We start from the raw sequence: 6,042 nt of genomic DNA, 5'->3' as shown, positions 1-6,042 counted from the left end.
ACAGCTTTGTTTTTTGTGTGGATGTCTGGTTATTGAATCATCCTGTTGAAATTGTTCAAGCGTTGCATTAAAAATAAATCAGCATTTCATCACCCTTTTGAAAGAAACTCGTCAAATGTTTTATGGATTAAATCTTCAAGAAGGTTACAACAATGTATGAAAATAAGATTAGCAGGATTTACCTTTTAGTTATACAGATATGAACATTTTAATATAAAGATCTCCCTCTTTTCCAAAGCACAAAATTTAGGATTATGAAATAAATATTAACTTTATCATTTGTGCTTAGTTAATAATAAAAAATGGCTTTGAACATTGAATACCATTGACTTTTATGGTGAAACAAATCAAGCTGCAACTTGATTTGATCATTTTTCAGTTTTTGTAAGCAATAAAAAACAGTTATGTCTTGGTGATGAAATACAGTTTTTCTGTAGTTTTAGAGTTTTTATGGTAACCAGTTCTGGCCAATGCATGGCCGTTTTCTCCACTGCTTTAATCTCAGCTACGGGGTTAAATTTTTAAACGTGCGCATATTTTTCAGCAGATCCGCTGCTTTGTCATCTCTATGGTTAGTTCTAACAGATCCGGCTGGATTTACAGATTCTTGCAACTAAAAAAAAACAAAACAAAAAAACAAACAAACCTGTTATCCAAAGGATAAACATTAGAGTTGGTATAAATATTCATTTTAAGTGAGCACTAAGACGTGTCCAGCTAACAGCTTGGCGTCGAGCCTCTCGCAAACGAGAGACGCCCAAACAGAAACAAGTTCAGTTTGACTTTCTAAGAGGATTTTATTTCTGAATTGTATCTAATGAACTTGTGAGTGTGTATAATACATGGAGTGCTGGTTTGAAGAAGTTTGGACTTTGTTATTTAGGACTTGAAGTGCATATTTTACCTGCCACACTGTTTCAAACCTCAGTGCCCAGAAGGATCACACAACAAATGCTGGCAGTGTAAGATCAAAGACGCAAAGATTAAAAATTAAGAAACAGAAATAAATGTGTGCAGCGGCTGCTTTTTGCTTCAAGCTGTCATTTTCTTTAGTCTGGGTCAAAGGAGGAAGCGACGTACCTAAAAACGGTAAGAAATCTACTCCTCTTCTTGTCTTTGGGCTTTTCATGGGTTACATTCATGTCTTGAAGGCACAAGAGCTGAAATTGAGAAATGGTTTAAAAAGAAACGGAGGCAGTGCATTCAGCTGCCACAAACACTTAGTGTTACTCAGTTCCTCAGCATGAAGAATAAATCTGCCACGCAAGTATATCCATATATTATTTTTAATGACTCAGAAAATAATTTGATTCAGTTTAGTAAAAATAAGATGAAACATTCATGATGCATTTTATTCATGTTGTTTCTTTTTTTTAAATCTCAATCAGTAGCTTGAACACCAAAGAACAACATCCACTGTTTTTGCATTTCTAACGTTTTTTACATAATTCAAAGCCTATAAATAATATTTCTATATTCTGGAAAGTAAAACAATGGATTGTTAAAGCTTTTTTCTAAGGAATAAATATTTACTTTTACAATTTGAACAGCTTATACAATCATGCATTTATTGGAGGAAGAATATTAACCCTCGCTTGGAAACAGACTTAGTCATTCAACTGTGTGGAAAGATATGGAACCTTGATTGTTGGTGTTAAATTAAAACATCCTATAATAAGAGATATTCTATTATTGCTGTAACTATTGCCAGTAACATGCGTATGGGGTATAAAAGCTTTTAAATCCTGAAGCAAGCAGTTGCAGATGATCTATTCAAACATAAAGCAACACCTTCAACCTACTCGGACAAAGTGGAATCACTGATCCCAAGTTTTAAATGTGATTTAGTGTTTTGCACAAGAATCGCCCACTTTAAGTTGTACATAACTTGGTTTTCAACTCACTTTTTTACCTTTTAAAGACGATAAAACTTTAAGAGATCTTTCCAGAGACTGTCCAAAAGTAATCTATGGTTACTTTCTTTAAGCTAAATATTAGACGAGCGAGCCAAGATGATGTGTCATAATTAGCATTTATTCAGAGGAGGGAAGCTGCACCCAACTTCACCTCACAGCAGAGAAAACCAGAGATTTTTCAGCCTCGCGTTACGTTAAGTTCACTCATCTACGCTCGACAAGGCACAGTGTTTGTCATGAAGACAGAGGCAACATCTGGAGCACCATTTGTTGTAATAATTCATTGTTTCTCACTTCATAATCAACTGCAGCGCAGCTAGAGTCACTGAACTCTGTGGCTTCGCCTCCAAATGGCGTCCCGCGTGAATAATCTGCTGCTGACAGGTTTTCGCAGCGCACATAGAGATATTGCTCCACACACAGCAGCTACTTTACACTAGCAGTCCATATTTGATGAGCTGCCTCCTTTCTGCTTTGCCTCTGTGTGAATTGATGTCCCATTTGCTCAGATAAGAGAGAACAGGAATGTGTGTGTTTGTTCTGCCATGCCTCTTTGTTTTTTGGTGAAGTATTATTCTGTTTGCTCGCTAACAGGACTGTTATGTTTTTAGATAGTGGCCTAACTGCTTGAATGGCTTTAAGATATGGAGAGAATGTGTGGATGTTTCTTTATTCTTTTGTCTGTAGCAGAAAGGAATATCAAAAATAGACCTGAGTATTTAAATTGGTTTATTTTAAAATCTTTAATCAAACTGGATTACAATGTAAAATGTGATTCTACCAATTGAATCACATTGTTGGTTTGATTCCCTACAGGACCGAACTCTGAACATTTCCAGTTTTGTGAAACGATGGCAAAAAACATTTAAAGTTCTGTTCCACAAACCAAAGAGTGACATTTTATATCCAACTTATCCCACCAAGAAATAGCTTTGGCCATATGCAGATCTAACATAGACACATCAATGATGCTTACATTTGGAAGGAATTAAAAAAAAATTACAATTAACATGGATTGCATCATAAATGACGGATGACTGCAGCTTTAAATGCTTTTTTTGTCTGTCTGAAATGAACGACTTTTATAATGAACATGCTGACTTTGGAAGGAAGTATTTTGCTGTAAAGCAGAAATGCATGCATTTAATATTACAAACATTTTCACTTGAGCTTGAAAAATGACTTTCAGCCACTTGCTTGCACCAGTTCGCAGCTCCAGAGTCTTTGAAGTGACATCCATCTACCTCTGATCTCATCTCGGAGGCTGTGATTGGCACTGGTGATAAAATCTTGAATCTTCCTGGTTTTTTCCCTCCACCCGAGTCATGAAGAGAGTTTCAGAAACCACGAGGGGTTATTTATATCAAGTTACCAATCTCAGTTTTAGTATAAGCTTAAGAGTTACATTTTCATGCTGTTTACATCCAGCGCCTGTGGGTCTCCTCTCTCTTTTTCAAAGCATTTATATGTCTCTGTGTGTGTTTTGCTAAAAACTCTCAAGGCTGAGATTCAATCTGCTCCGCCCCTCTATAGTGCTACACAACCCATCTCTGCTGTGGGAAGGCTTTAACATCACAGCTGGCTACTGGTGCACATATTGTACATATGCATACAGAATTCAGACACACACTCGTATTTCTGCTAAACACCAACCCAAATAGGAGGGGCGGGTGGAAATGAGATGCGAGGTAATATGTTTGAGTACTAAGAGCTTTGAGCAGCTGTATCAGTATCTGCCAGGCCTGCGGTAGACCCTCTGCTGGGACTGAGGCTATCTCTGGAGGAGTTTACATCTGTATAGTTGGAACGTCTGTATAAATACAAGGGAGCTTGTACATAAAGCCTCACGTAACGCAACTCAGCCAAGCTTAATTACCTCCTCACCGTGTTCATACTGCTCCTCCTGACAAACGGCCAAACACCGAGTGTTGAACGAAATCAACAGCCTCACCAACCAGCTCTTCATCTAGCCATCTGCTTTCTTAGCTGTTTATCTCAATTAGCCGTGCTCTGGAGAAAACCAGAAGAATGAGTCTTTGGGTGACGTCCTTTGCATTTTTACCAATTCTGCTGATTTCAAAAATCAATTTCGATGTTCAGTTAATCTCGGTTAATCACTATGCCTTACTTTGTAAGCTTGAAATATAAATATGCATGGAGTTGTGGTTCAAGCTCCTCTTTCTACTGCTCTCCAGCTAATTAAAATCAAGCACTTATTTGTTTTTTAGGGGTTCTTTGTGGCAGAAAGCCTGTACTAAAATGTAACTAAGGGGGATTTGCTGCATTACACCTGCATACAAGTAGTAGCAAACTTTTTCAGGGGACAACTGACTGAGATGTATTTTATTTTCTACTTCTTGGCCCACCTCTTTCAGCTGCCGCCCTGGGCATCTGCCCATATCACCCAGACCAAACTGCCACTGTATGCACATTTCCAAAAAAGGTTTGAGAAAATGTTTTATTGTCTCAAACATTTTACTGAGACAGTAATTTAAATAAAATTACTTCACTCAAACCTGTTTGAGTGAAGTAATTTTATTTATATAATACATTTTCAGGAACAAGTCGGTTCAAAGTGCTTTATGACTTACATAAAAAATACAAGAAAAAGACAAAAAGGTAAAAGTATAAAACTACATATTAAGATGAAGTAGTGGTTTCTCTGAATTCTTGTTCTAATAAAACTAAATGTTGGTTCTCCATGTTTGATTCTTGTTCACGATTGTTGAGTAGATGGTTTTAAGTTTGTTCTAGATTTGTAAACTAACAGGAGGTTTTCTAGGTCTTGCCCTGATATTAAAAGTATAAAGCTAAATGTTGGTCTAAAGTAATAAATACTCCACAGTTTATAAAAGTAGCTAAATGTTGACCTAAGGCAGAGGTTCCCAAACTGTGGGGCGCATCCCCTAGGGGGGGGGCACCGTGTCATTGCAGGGGGGACGCGGGAAGCCGTCTGGATGAAAAAAACAAAAACAAAACATGAACACTGAATGCGCTGGGCTTTTTCCTTAGAATGGCCAACTCTCTGTTATTCCTATGTCAATTTGATACAGTAGAGGCTTCCACACTTCCCATATTTGTGTCCTCTGTCACTTTTATCAGCAGTTAAAACTGTTTAATCCGTTGTTAACGGATTAACAACGGACACGCGTCGTTTCAACCAGACAGCCATTTGTAATCCATAGGGGGGGCGCAGAAAATGTTTGGAAACCACTGGGGGGGCGCAGAAGAAAAAGTTTGGGAACCACTGCCCTAAGGTAATGAGGGCTCCACAATCTTTAAAAGTAATGAACTAAGCAGTTTTCTGAAGATTCTGGAAAATTCTCAGTTTTCCAGGTTTTTACTTTCAGGAAGTCGTATTGTTTTAAACATTAATTTAAGAACATCCATCTCCATCCATTTCCTGTGCAGTTTTTGCACTGAAGCGACAGTCGCTCATCCTGAGCGATCAGTGTAATTTGTGCATGTGAACCTATTTTGGCTTTTAACGTCAAAATGGCTAGTTTGATTAATCTGCAATGTGTAATATTAACTCATTAAAATTGTTAATCATGCACGTTAGCATCGATGCCATAATTTTACATGAATCTACAAACTGCAACAAGACTAACAGCAAAATGTTTTACCTCTACTGCGTTTTCTTTTTGCTTTTAAATAAGAGAGAGTAAAAAAAAAGACAATAGGAGTGGAGCAAACAAGTGGTGCATGTGGGCAGCATGCTGAGCAGATTTGAGAGATACAATCGCGATGGGACACACAGCGAACACACACACATACGCATACAAAGAGATAATACAACCAGTGGTCACCCAAGGGCATCTCGCCTCTCACCCAGAAAATATCTGTCACGGCCCAGAGGCACATAGCTAATACCTGCAATAATGCCTGACATATTGCATATGGGCGTGACATTAAACAGCTTGCTCACAGGCTGCAAAATATGAAGTGCCAAGCTTCCCCTTCTCTATGTGGATTTGCGATTACTTCTCCTTTTGCGGTGCTTTAATCCAAGAGCTGTTTCATTACAAAACCAGAAATGAGTAAGAAGCTGACATGAAGCAAAAAAAAAAAAAAAAAAAAAAAAAAAAAATTTGAGGAAAAAAAAAGAGAGGGGGGGGAATCAAAA

The sequence above is a fragment of the Poecilia latipinna genome, unplaced genomic scaffold, assembly GCF_001443285.1.
Source record: "Poecilia latipinna isolate Pla-1442-1.1 unplaced genomic scaffold, P_latipinna-1.0 Scaffold652, whole genome shotgun sequence".
Taxonomy (NCBI): Eukaryota; Metazoa; Chordata; class Actinopteri; order Cyprinodontiformes; family Poeciliidae; genus Poecilia; species Poecilia latipinna.
The sequence above is the reverse complement of the archived record's forward strand: the minus strand, read 5'-3'. Positions refer to the sequence as shown.